The sequence below is a fragment of the Hakea prostrata genome, chromosome 1 (assembly GCF_041222555.1).
Source record: "Hakea prostrata isolate BN-2017 chromosome 1, UWA_Hpros_2, whole genome shotgun sequence".
Lineage (NCBI taxonomy): Eukaryota > Viridiplantae > Streptophyta > Magnoliopsida > Proteales > Proteaceae > Hakea > Hakea prostrata.
In genome coordinates, this window is record NC_142600.1 from 51,334,162 (window position 1) to 51,355,182 (window position 21,021).

A 21,021-nucleotide genomic window follows, 5' to 3' on the forward strand; every position below is an offset into this window, starting at 1 on the left:
ATTTTCTATTGATTTAATCCCTGGTGCTGCCCCGATATCTAAGGCTCCATATAGAATGGCTCCTATTGAGCTGGTTGAGTTGCAAAAGCAGTTGAAAGAACTCTTGGATAGAAGTTTCATTCGACCCAGTGTTTCTCCTTGGGGAGCCCTGGTCTTGTTTGTTAAGAAGAAGGATGGTAGTATGCGTCTGTGCATTGATTACCGTGAGTTGAACAAGTTGACCATTAAGAATAAATACCCGCTGCCCCGAATTGATGATCTTTTTGATTAGTTGAAGGGTGCAGCAGTATTCTCAAAGATTGATTTAAGGTCTAGATATCACCAGTTGAAAGTGAAGTCAGGTGATATTTTCGAGACAGCTTTTAGAACAAGGTATGGTCATTTTGAGTTTTGAGTTATGCCTTTTGGTTTGACTAATGCTCCTGCTGTGTTCATGGACCTCATGAACCGAGTCTTTCATGATGTGCTCAATAAGTTTGTGATAGTCTTCATTGACGATATCCTGATTTATTCGAAAAGTGAAGAAGAGCATGCAAGGCATCTAGATTTCACCTTGCAAAGACTTCGAGAAAAGAAGCTTTATGCTAACTTTAGCAAGTGTGAATTTTGGCTCAAGAGTGTAGTATTCCTCGGCCATGTGGTTTCTGCTAAAGGTATTCGTGTTGATCCCTAAAAGGTACAAGCAGTTGCTGATTGGGAAAGACCGAAGACTGTAACGGAAATAAGAAGTTTTCTTGGCTTGGCAGGCTACTACAGAAGGTTTATCGAGAATTTTTCTAGGCTGGCTGCTCCTATGACTAAGCTAACTAGAAAGGAAGAGAAGTTTGTTTGGCCTGACGCATGTGAGAAGAATTTCCAAGAATTGAAGGTTAGATTGACAAGTGCCCCGGTTTTAACTATACCTGATAATTCCGGTGGTTTAACAGTCTACACCGATGCGTCGAAGATTGGTTTAGGTTGCATTCTGATGCAACATGGTAAGGTTGTAGCCTATGCCTCTTGGCAATTGAAGGATTATGAGCGGAATTACCCCACTCATGATTTAGAGCTTACCGCAGTTGTCTTCGCTTTGAAGATTTGGAGGCATTACCTCTATGGTGAGAAGATCACTATTTTCACGGATCATAAAAGTTTGAAGTACTTCTTTATCCAAAAGGAGTTAAATATGAGACAAAGAAGATGGTTGGAATTGGTCTCTGATTATGACTGTGACATTCAGTATCACCCTAGTAAGGCAAATGTGGTTGCTGATGCTCTTAGCAGGAAAAGTCAGAAGAAAGTATTGGATTTGAATGCTCTGAGTCAAGCTTTGTTGTCCTCGATTTTGGATTTTGGTTTGGAAGTTGTCCCTGAAGGTTCGGAAGTTGTTTTGTCTGCTATGACGGCAAGATCCACCCTTAGAGACAGAATTGTTGCTCTGCAAGGTTCTGATCTGGAATTTAAGGAAAAGATTGAGAAGATTTCTTTGAATCCTGATTCGGATCCTAACTTTGGTATATCTATGGATGGTGCCTTATTGTTTAGAGGAAGACTTTGTGTGCCTGCTGATGAAGAAATCAAGAAAGAAATTTTGAAGGTCGCACACCAGTCGATCTTTACAATACACCCTAGAAGCACCAAGATGTATAAAGACTTAAGAGAACATTTTTGGTGGATTGGTTTGAAGGCCGATGTTGATGATTTTGTTGCCAAGTGCGAGACTTGCCAGCCCGTGAAAGCCGTTCATCAACCTCCATTTGGATTACTTCACCCTCTTCCTATTCCTAGTTGGAAGTGGGAAGATATCTCTATGGACTTCGTGACTAGCTTGCCGGCAGGTAAAGGTAATGACACTGTATGGGTAATCGTTGATAGGTTGACCAAATCAGCCCATTTCATTCCTATGAAGATCACTCATACTTTGGATATGCTAGCTAGGCTATATGTGGATAATGTAGTTCGTCTACACAGTGTGCCTATAAGTATTGTGTCTGATCGTGATCCTAGGTTCACTTCAAGGTTTTGGAACAATTTGCAGAAAGCCTTGGGAACCCAATTGAACTTGAGTATTGCTCATCATCCACAGTCTGATGGACAATCTGAGCGGACGATTCAAACTTTGGAAGATATGCTTAGATCTTGTGTAGTGGATATGGGTGGAAATTGGGATGAACACTTAGCTTTGGTTGAGTTTGCCTATAACAACAGTTATCAAGCAACTATAGGCATGGCTCTGTTCAAGGCTTTGTATGGTAACACTTGTAGGACACCCTTGTATTGGACTGAGACTGGTGAGAGAAAAGTCTTAGGCCCAGAGATGATTGAAGCTACTAGCGCAATGGTCGACATGATAAGAGAAAGGATTAAGTCTGGTTCATCAAGACAGAAATCTTATGCTGATAAGAGAAGGACCGATTTGGAATTTCAAATTGGGGAGAATGTTTTCTTGAAAGTTTCACCTATGAAGGGTGTGATGAGATTCAATGTTAAAGGAAAGCTTTGCCCTCGGTACATTGGACCTTTCGAGATTTTGGAAAAGGTTGAACCTGTTGCGTATTGTTTGGCATTACCTCCGTCTATTGCTGCTATGCACAATGTGTTTCATGTTTCGATGCTTCAGAAATACATTGAGAATCCGGAACACGTATTACAGCAAGCGCCCGAAGGACTTAGTGCTGATCTTACTTATGATGAAGAGCCAGCTGAAATTTTGGATAAGAAGGATAAGCAATTGCGGAATCGCACCATCCCTTTGGTAAAGATTCGTTGGAAGAACCATACCCCTGAAGAAGCTTCTTGGGAGAAGGAAGAAGATATGAAGGAGAAATTTCCTCAACTTTTTGGAAGTTCAGGTACGCTCTCAATTTCGAGGACGAAATTTCTTTTAAGGGGGGAGAATGTGAAACCCAGCCCTAACCTAACCCTGACCTTGACCCGAAAACCCGGTTGTTTTTAGGTCCGAAGACCCGGAGTAAAGGAAGAAGCCAACTATGGGCCATCTTAGTAGAAGACATGGTGTTTGACTCTGAACCCATGGATGTTGATGATGGAGTTCCATACTTGGAAGTCTGTGCAGATTTGGAAAGGAAGCTGCACCTGTCTGAAGTAGAGATTAGTTGAAGGACTTGGAGTATTATCTGACTTGGTTTGAAGGTATTTCTACACACTAGATATGTCACTTGATGTGTGTGCAAAAGCCCATAAGGTTTAGAGCTCATTTGATCCTTCAATTCCCTGATTGTTCCTTGCTGGTCGCCTTGGTCAACTGATTGGTCGACTGGACCACTCGACCAAGCACTCGACCAAGCACTCGACCAAAGGATTGTTAAATCCGAGAAAATGTAATTTTAGGGTTTTTCACTTATATTTAAACCCTACTTCGTGTTTCTTTGTTACAGCTGCCTCCTAAAAACTTTGTGAACGTGAGAAGACCTCTCTGAAACTCTCTCTAGTGATTTAGAAGATTCCTCTGCAGATCTGAAGCCTCTCATCTCTGTTCTGACAATTCAAGGTTAGTAATCACTTCGACATTACGAATTTATTTTCTTCGATCTTGTTCTAGATTGAGATTAGGAAGAAGATGCTGCATTCTTGCAACCATCTATTCCATGATCTCATTCTATTCCTTGAGATCTATGATCATCGTCATGATCTTAACCCTAGCCTGATTATTTTCTTGAAACCCTGACCTTATATGATCTTTCTGAAACCCTTGGTAACCTCCCATGCGAGGGAAACCTCATGGGAAATATTTATGTTAATCTAAACTAGATTTTCTATGATTTCTTGTTATTTTCTTGATAGCAATCATTCCCTTTCATCCTGTGATCATAACCTTTTCATGAGAGCCATAAAAGTTGAAACCCTAGTTTCTTGGGTCAAACCAAGAACCCATATTTTTACCGTGACTTGATGATTTAATCTTCCCATATGATTCTAATACATCCTAGGAAGTTCCCATGAGAGGCATCTTTCCTAATGTTGTATCTATGATTGTTAGGAGTCTATTTGTCAAGTTTGGAGTTGCTCTCTTTGATCTTTGGATTATCTTCGGCGATAATCAAGGTAAGGACAGTTGTCACATCCCACCCCAAATCCACCCGGGGGTACCCTATCTGGGGTTACTCGGGAGTGATCCACAGCCCAACAGATCCAGTTTAGGAACGATCATATCCACTTATCACAATAATATAATCAAAAGCAAGAACAATTTATAGTATTCAAGTAATCTAATAATAAAAGTTAAGAAATGATCACAGAAGGATCAAAAAGAACATCAGAGTACGGAATAACAAGTACCAAATCAAAAGACAACTGTGCGGAAGGTAGATCGAAATAAGGTAAAGGTTACAACCAAATCTCCAAAGAAGGAAAATAAAAAGGTAAGCAACTAAGTTACAGTTTCTTCTAACTTATACAATGTCTCCTCAATAACATAATCATAAGAAACTAAGCCAGGCCGGATCTACTCCTAACAAATATGAGTCTTGAACTGATAGCCTTCACCGATATAGTCACCGTAGCCAAAGTGGTATGAGTCACCAACTTAGTCCTCAAAGTGTTGACCGTCACAATCAACAGTAGGAGTACCTGCAGAAAAGTCTAACAAAATATGTTGCAAAACGGAGTGAGTTCAAAAGAACTCAGCAAGGAAAGTTATTCCATAATACATAAGCCATATGATATCAATAATGAAATGATGCAGATGATATGAGACATAAGATGCAAATATGATTCTAACTCTAAGTATGTTGGTCTCTATGGTAGACATGCTTTAACTCAAAGCACAATACTTCTTTAGGTAGTCTCAGTCACTCATCACCGGGGGGAATTGGGTCCTGCATCCCTCTCGGACAAATCCATGGTTGGGGGTTTCGGTCACCACTCTCTCACATCACCATTTGGTCTAAGTATTGGCGCATGTCAAGGTATAACCTAGCCCAATGCATGTCATCTACTTAATCATATCATGTCAGTTCCAGATACGTCCATTCCTCCCCTCTCGGGATCCTTTCTGGTATCCTTCACACTAGAGTCACGGATATTACTCACCGGACTCATCAACCCTATTGGTCATCCAAAAATGGTAAACGGCAAGCTCTCACGTCCCCTCACGGATCATTTCACCAGTCTTGAGTGCCCGTGAGCCCAAGTCTAGCCATTTGCAACCCTACCAATAAATGGCCCATTCCGGGTATCCGCAATGCAATTTATGTCCTCTCACGGAGTAGTTACCGGTCTTGAGCGCCCACAAATCCACACTACTACCACGGGTCGTTCGGTCTCAATGCCCTTCCGAATCGGGTCTGATATGATAGGGACATCCTAGCCATACATCTAGACAAGTCCTATGTATGTCATCCAATGATCCAGGAAAGCGTCGATGGGCATCTTCGGAGAACATCCCATACTATTCCCTCCGATGTCCAAGGACAGAAGTACCCGATGAGGGCACTCCCCAATCCCAAATCATACCTAAGCAATCACATGCTTATTTCCATCCATTACATATCAACAATACATTATCATATTGAAAACATGTCATAACATCTCATAATACAGTGTATAAATAAATGACAAGAATAAGTAAACATGATAAATCAAGTAATTAAGCATGGTGCTACTGTCATAAGGTAACTACAGTAGTCATATGATGTCTAAAATCAACTAATAAGTTAAGTCTACTAAGTTACCAACAACAGTGTAAAATTCATACAGTCTATGTTATATGGCAATAACCGTCCTTACCTCAAATTGTGAAGAAGATGATCCAAAGTCACAAGAGAACGGTCCAATTATAGTCTTAAAGCCCTAAACAAACATACATGAAGGATTAGAGAAGAAATCAAAACAATCGGAGATCGAATGGATCAAAACTGGGCAAAAGTTTCTGATAGCAACCTTGTTGGTCGATAGTATCGACCAACAAGCATTGACTAATGGAGTCTCGGACAGCAAACTGGCTTTTTGGGTTTTGGTTCAAAATTGGTCTTTCGGGTCTCGGATCGATACGAAACTTGGGGAACAGTTCAAACACAATATAGAGACACTAATTATCAAAGAATGAACATCATCCAATGGTCAAATTAGAAATCCCCAAATTGGCATATCAAGTTCAAGAGTTGTTAATCATGGCATTGGCTATTTCTTTGGGTTTTGGCTCAAAATTGGTCTTCCGGGTCTCGGATCGATACGAAACTTGGAGGGGATGCTAGGAACAGTAGCAAGAGGCTATGTAGCAAGAATTAACATGATCCAATGGTCAAATTGAAAACCCCCAAATTGAGGTCCTAGGTTTAAACTTGCAAGAATCATGTTCTTCAATGGAATCAATTGAAATTGCAAGAGAACTTAGGAATTTAATCAATAGAATGATGAGCAGCAGAATATAGACAATTACTAACATATAATCAGACCTATTTGCTAAGGAAAATCAGATTAAGAAGATGAACTCATGTTTCCATGAAGAGGAAATCAAAATAAGAAAGCAAGAATATCAAGTATAAGAAACATAGCATGGAAAGAATGAAGAGAGGTTTAATCAACCCAAGAGAGCTTGTAGAAGAGGTGGTTGCAAGGTTGCAGAACCTTCTTCACAAACTCAGTAGCAAGAACAAGATGGGGTAGGAGTAGATTAGAGAGAGAGTGAGAGATTACATACCTTGGAGAAGAGATTAGAGAAGAGAGACAATGATTCTTGTAGAAGATCATCACCCAAGCCAAGGAGGAGGCTTAGAGGAGCTTTCCCACGTTCTCAGATGTTGAAATGAGTGAAATAATGATTTAGGTTCAAGGTTTCACTTAAAAGGACAAAGGAATATCCAAAAAGCATCTTTTTCACGATTCTGGGCTTGTTTTGGTCGTTACCTTTGGTTGATAGTATCGACCAATAGTATCGACCAACAGCAGTTTCAACAGAATTCTCATGAATAGTTCAGCAACTTCGAACAAGGATTCGGAAGGCTATACAAGGTCAAATTGAGTGAGGTTTTCTCCTACAAGTCAATAAAGAAGTCTAGTTTTCATAAATACCTTTGGATCAAGCATGAGAGTTCATTAGGTCCATCAACTAAGCTCACCTTCTTTGATGCGCAAGCAGGATTTGCCAGACATAGTTCAGCAACTTTGGACAGGGATTTGGAGGGCTATATGGGGTCAAATTGGGTGGGGTTTTCTCCTACAAGTCCATAAAGAAGTCTAGTTTCGGGAAATACTTTCGGATTGTGCACAGGTGTTCATTATATCTACCAACTAATTCACCCCTCTTCGGTGCGCAGATTCAAAACTAACACTGACAATGCTCTCAAGTGAGGGGCATCATCGCCAATGTCCATGGACTTGGGCTCCGACACCAAATCATCAACCAAAAGGGTCCACAAGGACTTTTCCCACCACTTTGGGTCATTGGATCTACAAACAATACAATTTTCGGGCCGGGTCAGGGTAAGGATAAGGCCGGATATGGCCTCCTAAGGCTTTCAAGGATAACAACATTGAAATCAAGGTCCAACTTCAAGGTCTAACATTAAACAAGTCTTTCTTTATCCCAAAACAAATAGGGTATCTCGGGCTAGGTTTGGGCTGGATGTCACATTATTCCCCCCTTAAAATAATTTCGTCCTCGAAATTGGGAGAGTACTAGGCTTCTAAGGAGATGGTGGTACTTCGCTTTTATCTTGACTTTTCTTCTCCCAAAATCTTCGAAAACCAGAGAAAAACAATAAATCTTTTGTAAGAAAACAAGGAATAAATCTAACATGCTTTGAAATCAAATTTAGAGTATGATAATGGCTTCTTGAAGACTTCACAAGGATCATGGTAAAGATCAATATGAAGATCATAAAACCTTAAGAATGACAGGAGATTGTAGAAGAGATGGTTGCAAGGATGCAGCATCTTCTTCTAAATCTCAATCACAAAGGATAAAACATAGTAAGAGTAGATCAATACAACACAAGAGAGATTACTAACCTTTGATTGAGGAACAAGAGATGAAAAGCTTGAAGTCTTGAAACAATTAGAAGGAATATTAAATCATGAAGATCACACTTGATTTCTCTTTGAAATCATCATGTGGAGAGTTCACAAGGTTATAGGGTGTATGGAGATCTACTCTATGACAGCAGGGATAGAAGGATCAGTCATGGGAATGACTTAAGATCACCCTCCTATCAAAGGTAATAGAAGGCACAAGAAGAAATAGAAGGGAGAAAATATCAGCTTCGAGGTAAACTTCTACCAATTGAAACTAGGCAACTCATATGACAAAGAATAAATCAAACAATGTATATGGTAGGTATGCATTCGGCATAGCAGCAAGGTTAGGATTAGGTGGGATTTCACAACAGTTATTTCATAATAACATAGATCGCATACTCTCTGGTTTCTACTTTATGAAACTATGAGTTTGTTTACTGTTCTTGTACATTATACTTCTGATATACTACTGTAAGTACAGTAGTACTTGTTTATGTATTCTTTTCCATTATTCAAGTATATGAAATGTTTTTTACTACTTGATCAGAATATGCTTTTACATTCTCTTTTATATGATGAATTGTTGGTTGAGTATGTCATGACTGATCTGAGAATGTGTTTGACTAGGTATGGTTTGGGATTGGGAAGTGTCCTTTTGACACTTCTGTCCTTGGACATCGGAGGGAATAGTATGGGATGTTCTCTAAAGATGCCCATCGATGCTTTCCCGAATCATTGGTTGTCATACCTAGGGCTGTCTAGCAGTGTTTGGCTAGGATGTCCCCGTTATATCAGACCCGAATCGGAAGGGTATTGAGACCGAACGACCCGTGGTAGCAATGTGATTCACGGGCGCTTAAGACCGGTGAGTTATATCCGTGAGAGGACAGGAATCATATTGTGGGGGCCATTTATTGGAGGGTTGCATATGACTAGACTTGGGCTCATGGGCGCTCGAGACCGGTGAGTTATATCCGTGAGAGAACATGAGAACTTCCCGTTTACCATATGTGGATTACCAATAGGGTTGATGAGTCCGTATTTGAGAGAGTCGGATACGCTGACTCTAGTGTGACGGATACCGGAAAGGATCTCGAGAGGGGAGGAATGGAAGTATCTGGATCTGAGTTGATGTAACTGAGTAGATGACTTGCATTGGGCTAGGCTTTACCCTGACATGCGCCAGTACTTAGACCAATGGTGATGTGAGAGAGCGATGACTTAACCCCCAGCCATGGATTGTCCGAGAGGGATGAAGGACCCACTACCAACCGGCGTTGTGTGATTGACCTACCCAAAGAAGTACGGTGTTATGACTTAAAGCATGTTTGCCAATAGAGACCAGCATACATAGAGTTTAGATGCATACATACATTATTTGTTTCATACTGCATTGCATCTTGTTATGTTCTGATATATGTATTATGTTGTTATGAGTTAACTTGCCTTACTAAGTTTCTTTCGAAACTCATTCCTTTTTGTACAATCTTTTGTTAGACTATTCTACAGGTACTGATTACTATGACGGACAGTACGATGAAGTGCAAGCCGATGAAGCGTACTACACGCAAGGTGTTGGCGACAATCAAGATTACACTGATGATCCCTCGAGCGATCACTTTGCGTACTACGATTAGACGTAATGTAGAGTTGGAACATCGAAGTCCACTATTTTTGAAGATGTCATCTATAGGATAGAAAACCCTTAAGTTTAGTTTGTCTTTCTTATTTTCTTTTGTTTCGGTTGTAATTCCTTTTAGACTTACATACTAAGTTCCGCTGTATTTGTGGAGTGGGTTTCCACCTCTCTCTACTTCTTTTGATATCTTCGGATATCTGGTATCATTTTCCACACTCTGATTATATTGATTATTCATTTCTTGATTTTAATCTTTTGTTTATAATATTTAAACCTTGATTATTTCTTGTTTATGATTATGTTATTTTATATGTGGGAGGATGATTTCCTCGATACTTGATCTTCGGGGCTGTGGATCAAACTCCCGGGTATGCCAGTTAGGGTACCGGCTGGGGGATGTGACAGAGTGCTCTGATGATTTCCTCGATACCTTATCTTCAGGGCTGTGGATCACACTCCCTGGTATGCCAGTTAGGGTACCGGCTGGGGGGATGTGACATCTGGAATTTTGAAACCTCGTCGTCTTCTTTGCGCCTTCACGATACTCTCTTTCTCGAGCTTTTTGCCTCAGTGATTCAGTAAGTTTACTGACTCCTTTGCAAAGTTCACTTTCGTCTCCAGGTTTCTTTTTTCTCTAGAAACCACAAACAGACTTTTCAATAATGGAGGACAGTAGGGTTTCTTCTGAAATTTCCCCTGTGCCTAGCGCCGGTAAAGGCGATAGTGGTGATGAGGCCTTTGTTTCTGTCCCCTCTGAGCAGTTGGATAGTGACAAGAAAACCCTAACTTCTCTCTGGCATGACTTCGCAGAAGTTAGCCAACAGTGAAGAGTAGAAGAAAAAGCTGAGACTTCTCCTGCCCTTCCTGAGTCTGGACCATCCATGACTCCTAAGGTGACTGCCGAATCCTCTAGTCAGTCAAGACAACCTACTAGGTCCACCGGTGGACCTGATTCTGTTGCTTCCTCCTATACAAAGGAAAATCTTCCTTTAGCCGTCCAGGGCTTTGACTTTCCTTCTTCGTTCCATCTTAGGGCTCCCAATTCTGATGAGAGAGTTGATTAGAACCTTCCGGGTGAATTTTCCCTGTATATAGATACACTTGGAAAGACGGTTCGCTTTCCCTTCTTCAATCCTTTGTTCGCGGCCATTCTGAATCATTGGGACATTTGTCCCAAAATGTTTCTTCCCAATAGCTGGCGTCTCATCGTCGGCTTCTTGGGTTTATGCTTTGAACTTGGCATCACACCTTCTCTTCCTCTTTTTGTACATTTTCATGTTCTTTCTATTTCCCACCCTCCTAGTTGGGTTGTGCTTTCTAAGCGCAACAAAGTTGAGCTTGACTGAACGGGCAGCATTCTTGCCAAAGGAACTTGCCCCTCCAATCATAAAGGATGGCGCAAGCGGTATTTTTTCTACCGAGCGCCTCAATCAGATCTTAACTTCCCAACCGTCTGGAAGCAGTACACTTCATACTCTGAGGGTAACCGGGTTCTTCCATTAGCCAAAGAAGACAGAACAGCCGTCCGGAAGATCAAGTCAATTCCATGGTATCAAGAGATACATGGATATGAGATGGAATACAACTCCATCCTTCAGTACTGGGGGTTGGCTCAACGTGAGTTTTCTAACTGTCACGTTTCACTTTCTTGAAAATACTGGTGAATTTTTTCAACTCGACTTTCGTCTTTCTCTGCAGTGCCTCCAAGAATGAATCCTGAAAGTCTTCGAGTTAAGGCTGCCAGGGCTGTTGTGACTACTGAACAACGGTCTCCTCGAGCCTTGACTGCAGAACAGGTAGCTTCTGCACCACCTCCAGACCCTTTTTACAAGGGTATAAGGAACCTGAAGCCAATGGTTGAGGCTTCGGGGAGAGGGGAAAAACCAATGGTGGAAGAGGTAGACATCCCCTCTCCTGCTCGAACTAAAAGGAAGCACGACTCAATCTTTATGCTTCTGCCCCAAAGAAATCCAAGAAGAATAAAGATTCTAAGGAGATCTTCATGCCTCAATGGATGCTAACGCGGATAGATTGGGCAACACAGGATCCCGAGAAGGCTGCTGAATGGACCTCTCTCGGCCTCATGCCTGTCGATCATCAAGCCTTAATGACCTTGGAGGATGACATTCTCGTTCATCATTCCACAAGGTATTATTTTTCCTGAACTTTTACTAATTGCTTTGTAGTCTTCTCTGAGATTTTCTAATAATCTCCCTGTCTTTCCAGGAATGCTGTGTTGAGCTTCTATCAACACATGGAAGCATTGAGCCGAGTTGGTTGTAATGGCTCCTTGTTGCAGACCTGTGAAGAGAATTTGGCGAAGGCCAATTCTAAGGTTGACCGGCTGAAGAAAGCAGCCGAAGAGTTGAAGGAGAAGCACGATGAGGAGATGAATTCTTTGAGGAAAGAACTTGACTCGTCAACTATTCATGCTGTTGCTGCCGAAGGTGAGGCCAAGAAACATAAAAATGAGGCAACTGCTTTTGGTGAGAGCCTCGAGTTTAAGTCCTTGGAGAATGAACGTCTATTGAAGATGGCAGTTCCTAGCAAGCCTGAACATGTTAGACCGGATCTTCGGAGGGACTGCATTCAAAAGTATCTGAACAACGTCCCCTTCACTAACTTGTTCGGCTCCTTCAACCTTCAAGCTTACTGAGCGGGGCAAAATGATGTATGGGAAAAGATCCTTGAATCTAATCCTTCCTTCGAGACAACTCCCTTTCAGGAGGTGTGTCACAAGGAAATCTTCGGGAAGCTTAAGCTGTCTTTCCCTGACTGGGTTTTGGAAGAGGAGGATCCCATTCCAGCGGACCCAAACATTGAGGAGTATCTTGCTGATTCGCCGCCCCTTCCCGAAGAACCTAAAAAGCCTACCTCAGATAAAGACCCTGATAAAGAATCTTCGGCCAACAGTGAGGAAGAAGCATAGAAAACCATCTCTCTTTTTCTTTCTTTTTTTCTTTTTTTGTAAGGGTTGGCCCTCTACAGTTTTAATGAAATAGAAATCTGTCTTCTTTTTCTCGAACTCTTCCAATGATTGCCTTAATACTTCCTCGTATCATTCCCAAGGAATTATCTTAAGAATAATATGTGAATGATATAAGTTATCACATAGATTAACTTGTACCTTAACGGGAGATAACGTTCAGGATAACAAGGAGATGCGTTCGGGAGAGACGTTTTTGGCTTCTGAACCTTTTGTGCCATCTGAACTTTTATCTCCCAACTGCTCCTTCATTTATGATGAAGTCCAAACGTTTCCTTGTATTCGTATACCAATTGTTCCTCCCAAGGAATTGGAAATACTCTATTATTTAATGCTGGTGCGACGGTTGGTATTTGGCAGTATCCTCGTATCAGGTGCAACCTTCGAATTTCAAATTTGAAGCGTTGTTATCCCCTGACCGTTGATCCTGCGTTTTTAGGAATTCAAAGCATCTCTTCGATCCTGTCCCTTGATTATCTTGGGCTTTCAACCATCACATCTCTCCTTGAGGCTATTTAAGCTCCTTAAGCATCAATCACTTCCTTACCCTTCTTAGACTTAGAAGCCTCCTTCGGTTGGTCTGGGCTAATCGAACGGTCCCTTTTTGCACGTGCATCACTTGGTTCCTCTCGTCTTCTGCTGACGAAGTAGGACAAGTGTCCCTGGGATATCAATCTTTCAATATCCGCCTTTAAATGTCTGCAATCATTGGTATAATGACCGTAATCCTTGTGGAAACGGCAATACCCTTCTCAATCTTGCTCCCCAGGTTTTGTAGGAAGCTTCGGAGGCCACTTCAAGATATTATGTTTCTTGATAATATTTAAAATATCAGCCCGAGGAGTATTTAATGGAGTATACTCACTTTTGTCGGGAGATCTCTGCCACCACGCCTGATGAGGCTTTTCGACTCAATCACGAATATTCTGCTTCGGCTTCTGCTTGTTCTCAGGAGCCTTCTGTTCTTTTGCAGAGGCTTTATTGTCCCCCTGGCGTGCGTCTAAGATTTTTGTGACTTCCGCCTGCTTTTGGCATCTATGTACCAGTTCAGCATAAGTTGTAGGCATTTATCGAAGTAATAACTCCAAGAGTTGTCAGTTAGTGAGTCCAGTGAACAAAGCAATTTTAGCTACTTGCTCATCTAGATTCTCTATCTCCATTGTAACCCTGTTGAATCTTTTCAGGTATTCCCGAATTGATTCACTCTTCCCTTGTCTAATAGTAAACAAGGTTTCCTCGGTCTTTTTTATCTGGATTCCACTCTGGAATTGTCCTATGAATTTGCGTGCCAATTCGTCGAAATCCACGATCCTTCCTGATGGGAGATTTGAAAACCATTTTTGTGCTACTCCAGTCAAGGACGAACCGAAGACCCTGCAAAGGATTTCATCAGAATTACCTGCAACTGCCATAGTCTGCTGATAATAACTGATGTGGGCTGTGGGATCTCCAGAGCCATCGAATGTGGAAAAAGTTGGCAAATGGAAATTGTGAGGAAACTGGTTTCCAGCAATGGGCCCGACAAATGGAGTCTTTCGAATAACCGAATAGATATCATCAGTTATCCTCCCTCTTGCCAATTGTCCGAGCTTTTGATTGATATTGGCAAATTATTGACCAATATGTGCTGACCGATCTCCAACAACATGATCATTGCCTCGAACAACACGATCATTATCACGAACAACACGATCATTATCACAAACAACACGATCATTATGAGCAACACGATCATTATCATGAGCAACGCGTCTGATAGTTGGCGAGTGAGTTCTTACTCCTGCAACCAACCTTGTATTCGAATTGGTAGTACTCCCTTGCGGTCCGTCGAACCGATCGTCACGCCTAGGGAGATCTTCAGTTCTCCTAGGTACTCGGTCGCCTTCCCAAAAATTTTGACCGACATTCTGTTCATCGATCAGTCTTTGATCCCGCTATGATGCGCGCCTTCCTGCATCACAATGATTGGGTCCTTGTGGTATCACCACATGTCTGGTTAGTGCACGAAGTGCCTAACTTACCTCCAACATCTGGAGTTTCAGTTGATCCAGTTGATACTGGAGTGATTCTGGAGGATTATTATCTCCTTGACCACCATCTACTTCAAGGGGTCGACTTCCCTCTGGAATATCTGGATTGTTTACTCCGAGAATTTGGACACCAGCATCTCTCTGTGCAGCAGCTGCTGCTACTGCCGCTGATCTAATCACCATAGCTTTCTGAAATGTTTCCCACAGATGGCGCCAAATGATGCGTCCAAAATCTACTCAGCCCTTAGATCTCCTGAGAGTGACCTGCAAAAATAAAGCGTTAGATGTGGCCCGACCGCTGGGATCAGGAGTCCACCTCCGAAGGCTAAGTTAGTTGATGAACTTAATCACAAACGGCTCTGCTAGAGCACAGAGCTAAGGAATGAATAACAAGAATACGATTCAGAAAGCATCTGAGTGTTTTCGTCCGTCCCTACCTTGTGGGTAGGTGATGTCTTATATAGAGTGTACCTTCGAATCTCCTTCGTTGGATGTATTTGAGCCTTCTTCGGGTAGTCATTGGATCTTAACAGATAGATCCGTTGAGTGATAGACTTCTACTAGTTTAGACTAGTAGATGACTCCTAGAATAACCCGATTGTTATCTGATGGTTATCCGTATGATAGCGATGAATGACAGCCGCCGATTTCTGCTAGCCGTCATTAGGTTGATTAACCTATTCCGAAAGTAAAGGATTAGGGCGTGCTTGTGACTGAGTTAGTTTTCTTCCTCAACAAGCTATCTCCTGGACCAGGCTCGCTCGGAAGCGAGTTGATTCCTTTCGTCCCGACTGGAGTCGAGGGTCGAACCAAGAATGAACCAAGTTCAATCATATTTTCTCCATATCACTTCTATAAATAGATTCTTATATTGGCTGAATACTAATGCAACTACTTTGATTATAGTAGCATTACTTGCTTATGCTAATTAGTTCATGTATGATTTACTTACCAATTCTATACAAGTTAGATGTTGTTATTGATTTCTTTCCATATAAGAAGTTACTATATATGTGATATGATTGGTTTATGGTTGTGAATGATTAGGTATGGTTTGGAAAGGGGAGGTGTCCTTTTGACACTTCTGTCCTTGGACACCTACGGGAATATTATGGGATGTTTCTGGAGATGCCCTTTGGACACCTTCCTAAACTGTTGGTTGACATATCTAGGGCTGTCTAGTAGTATTTGGCTAGGATGTCCCGTTATGTCAGACCCTAATTGGAGGGGTATTGAGACCGAACGACCCATGGTAGCAATGGAGATTCATGGGCGCTCAAGACCGGTAACCAACTCGTGAGAGGACAGGAATCACATTGTGGGGGTCATTTATTGGTAGGGTTGCATATGGATAGACTTGGGCTCACAGGCGCTCAAGACCGGTAACCAACCTGTGAGGGGACATGAGAGCTTCCTGTTTACCATATGTGGATAACCAATAGGGTTGATGAGTCCGTAGTCAGGGACTATGAGGACTCTCTAGTGTGAAGGATACCGGAAAGGATCGCCAGGGGCGAGAAATGGATGTATCTGGATCTGACTTGATATAACTAAGTAGAGGATCTGCATTTGACTAGGCTTTAACCTTGACATGCGCCAGTACTTAGACCAATGGTGATGTGAGAGAGAGGCGACCTATACCCCCAACCATGGACTGTCCCAAGGGATGAAGGACCCACTACCAACTAGCGTTGTTTAGATGAGACCCTCCTAAAGAAGTACGGTGCTATGACTTAAATCATGTCTGCCAATAGAGACCAGCATACATAGAGTTAGAATCATAATGCATCATATGTTTCATATCATATTGCATCTTACTTTGCTTTGAAATCCTGCTATTTATGTTATTATGGATTAACTGCCTTACTGGGTTTCTTTTGAAACTCATTCCTTTTGTGCTATGTATTGTTAGATTTCTCTACAGTTTTTGAGTATCATGACTGCTCGTATGAAGAAGCGCAAGGAGAAGAGACATATCTCTAGGAAGGTGATTGTGGTCACGACTATTACACTAAAGATTCCGCGGGTGGTTATGCTACGTACGATGCTTAGTCCGACCATAGAGTGGAAGCGCCCTTGCGCCATTTTTGAGATTTATACTTATAGAGATGTCGTCTATAAGATTGAGAACAGTTTAGTTACTCATTGTACTTGCTACTGGGATTAGTTTACATCCTTTTTTCCTTTTCTTGTTGGAACTACTTTTCCGCTGTTAGTAGAGTGAGATTTCCTCCTCACTTTACTTTATGATTTTGACATTTTGATTGTCTTTCATACTCTGATAATATATGGTTTATTCCTTCCTTATTTGGATCTCTCATTTATACTTTGCACATTGATTATTTATGTTTATGATTATGTTATTGTTTATGTGGGAGGTTGATTACCTCGATACTTGATCTTCGGGGTTGTGGATCACACACTCGGGTATGCCAGGTAGGGTACCGGCTGGGTGGATGTGACACCTGCCTTCCTAGGAATGCCGTGTTGAGCTTCTACCAACATATGGAGGCCTTGGGCCAAGTTGGTCATAGCGGCTCCTTGCTGCAGTCCTGTGAAGAGAATTTGGCAAAGGCCAATTCTGAGGTTGACCAGTTGAAGAAAGCAGCCGAAGAGTCAAAGGAGGAAAATGACAAGGCCATTAGTTTTTTGAGGAAAGAACTTGACTTGTCGATCAGTCGTGCTGCTGTTGCCGAACGCGAAGCCAAGAAGCAGAAAAATCTTGCTACCGCGTGCGCTGAGAGCCTTGAGTTTCAAGCCAAGGATAACGAACGTCTGAAGAAGATGGCGGTTCCCAGCAAACCTGAACATCTTTCACAAGATCTTCGGAGGGATTGCATTCGGAAGTATCTGAATAGCGTTCCTTTCACTGACCTGATGGGTTCATTCAACCTTCAAGCTTATCGAGAGGGGCAGAATGATGTTTGGAAAAGGATTCTTGAATTTAACCCTTCCTTTGACACAACTCCCTTTCGGAGCGTGTGTCACAAGGAAATCTTTGAGAAGCTTGAACTGCCTTTCCCCGATTGGGTTTGGGAAGAAGAGGATCCCATTCCAGCAGATCTAGATATCGAGAAGTATCTCGCTGATTCGCCGCCTCTTCTCGAAGAACCTTTAAAGCCTACCACAGACAAAGATCCTTCGGCCGACAATGAGAAAGAACAATAGAAAGCCATTTCTTTCTTTTTTTTCTTTTTCTTTTTTTGTGTAAGGGTTGGCCCCCCACGGCCTTCTATAATGAAATAGAAATTTGCCTCCTTTTCCTCGAACTCTTCTAACGATTGCCATAATACTTTCTCATATCGTACCCAGGGAATTGTCTTAATTGAAGATAACGCTCGGGACATCAGAGAGAGCCGTTCAGGAGCGTTAACTTGATTCTTCGAACCTTTTATGACACTTGACAACTTTATCTCCTGACTGCTCCTTCTTTATGACGAAGCCCAAACATTTCCTCGTATTCGCGTACAAGTTGTTCTTCCCAAGAAATTGGAAATACTCTCTTATTTAATACTTGTGCGACGGTTGGTATTTGGCATTATCCTCGTATCAGGTGCACACTGTTCCACGTGGAAACTTAGGCCAGCCTTCAAGTTTCAAATTTGAAGCGTCGTTATCTCCTGACCGTTGATCCTGCATTTTTCAGAATTCGAAACGTCTCTTCCATCCTATCCCTTGATTAACTTGGGCTTTCAACCGTCGCATCGCTCACTGGGGCTATTTAAGTTCCTCAATGGTGCTTCATTTTTATCTTCTCTATCCGCAAGTTATCCTTGTCTGCTAGATTTGCAAAGTAGTATTTTGTCTTCCTTTGCCGTCTATGTACTCTTATCCTCCAACAATATCTTCGATTAGAAACTGAACAAGTAAGTTTTCTCCTCTGTCATTTAGTTTTATCACGAACACGAACTTCTTCTTCTCCTTGAGTAATCTCCACAATATTCATACTTGGGGTTTGCTCATTACGGAAGTTCCCTGTTGGATGTTCATTGTTTCATCTGTTCGACAAAAATCTAGGGTTTTCCCTTTTCTGCTATTTTTTGTTGGATTTCTCATACTGACGATGCTTGCCTTTCATTTGTAGTGCCTCCAAGAATACACTTGGATAATATTAGGGCGAAATCTTGCAAGAAGACTGCTCCAGTACTGACGAGGGTTGTTCACTCTAAGGTGATTGTAGTTGGTGAATCTTCTAAACGTGGGGATATTGCTATTGGTGAATCTTCAGATCAGATTCCCACCGCTTCTGTTGATGCTTCTTCCATGCTTCCTTTGCCTAGAGAGACCGTTCGGTCTTCTAAGGAGGATGTGGCTCCCTCCGTCTCTGTTCGCACTGTTGAAACCCCTGTTGGCACTACGCTGGAGTCCTCTTCCATTATGAAGACCCTTCGGGCTTCTAAGGAAGATGTGGTCCCTGCAGTTGTCGTTCGGGCCTCCGACCCTAACTCTAGTGCTTGTTTCGCATCCTCCTCCAATCCTTTTAAGGAGGTTTTTCAGGAGGCCGAGGATTTTGCCTCTAGGAAGCGCCCTCGGTTGGCGGATGATGTGTTCCATCCCTCTTGGTCATTGAAGAGATTTGACTTGGTGACAGGCAATTTTGACAAGGCACTAGAATGGTGCACTGCTGTTCAAATGCTGCCCGAAAGTAGAGCCTTCTCTACGGTCCCAGATAATGAGTTTCTAAAATCCCTGGTGATGTAAGTTTTTCTTCATTACCTTTCATTCTGAAGATTTTTCTTTTGCTCTTGACTAACTCTTAAGTTGTTGCAGGAGTCTCACTGGGAATTTCCACAATCAAGTGGAAGCAACCTTTAGACTCAGTAGACTGAGTGAGGAGCTTTCCAGGCTTCGGGAAGAATCCAGAGCCAAAGATGCTGAGATTGCTCATCTTGGAAACAATGCTAGGGAGATTGCCCGGGAGAAGAATTTCGAGAACGAGCGTCTTCGTTAGGATTTGGATGGTGCCAGGGAGAAGATCCAGCAGCTGGAGCGGGAAGTTGAAAAGCTTTCAGCAAGGATGAAAGGGTCTGGAGCTGTATTAACGCCCTAAAGGCAAGCTGTTACCCTTTTGCCTGAGTCCCTTCCGACTGTTGTTCGCAGGGCTTGCATCTTCAAATATTTGCAGAGTAAGCCTTTTGTTGGCATGCTGAACGCTTATAACTTGCAGGCATATCGGGATGGTGAAAACGAGGTATGAGAATCAATACTAAGGAGAAATCCTTATTTCAACACAACTCCCCACCGCGCCAATTGTCATCCTGAAGTGTTTGCAAAGCTGGGACTTCCTCTTCTGCCTTGGGCCAAGGATGTGATGGACCCTATCTGGAATACCCGGTGGAGTGATCCACAGCCCAAAAGATCAAGTTTAGGAACGATCATAACCACTTAGCACAATAACTTAATCGAAAGCAAGAACAATTCATAGTTTTCAAGTAATTTAATAATAAAAGTCAAGGAAAGAATATCAAAAGAATCACAAGGAATATCAGAGTGCGGAAAAGATACCAATAAAATAAATAATTGAAATGCGGAAGGAGGCGGAAACCCACTCTACAACAATAATGGAAGGTAGATAGAATAAAAGTAAAGGTTACAACCGGTTCTCAAAAGAAGGGAAAGAAAAGGTAAGCAACTAAATTACAGTTTCTTTAGCTTATACAATGTTTCCTAAATAACAAAATCATAAGAAACTAAGCCAGGCTGAATCTTCTCCTGACAAATCTCAGTCTCGGACTGCTAGTCTTTATCAACGTGTTCACCGCAACCAGTGTGGTACGAGTCACCAACTTGGTCTTTAGAGAGTTGGCTGTCACAGTCAACGGTAGTAGTACCTGCAGAAAAGTCTAACAAAATATGTTGCAAAAAGGAGAGAGTTCAAAAGAACTCAGCAAGGCAGTCATTCCATAAAACATAAGCCATATGATACAAGCCATAACATGATGCAATATGATATGAAACACATGATGCAAGTATGGTTCTAACTCTATGAATGCTGGTCCCTAAGGTAGACATGCTTTAAGTCATAGCACCATACTTCTTTGGGTAGGTCTCAATCACTCAAGCCGGTGGGAATTGGGTCCTGAAACCTTTCGGACAACCTTGGCTGGGGTTTCGGTCACCGCTCTCTCACATCACCATTTTCTCTAAGTATTGGCTCATGTCAAGGTAAAGCCTAGCCCAATGCAAGTCATCTACTCAGTCATATCAACTCATATCCAAATACGTCCATTCCTCGCCCCGGGCAATCCTTTCCGGTATCCTTCACACTAGAGTTAGCGTAATCCCTGATTACAGACTCACCAACCCTATTGGTCATCCACAAATAGTAAACGGGAAGCTCTCACGTCCTCTCACGGGTTGGTTATCGGTCTTAAGCGCCCGTGAGCCCAAGTCTAGCTATTTGCAACCCT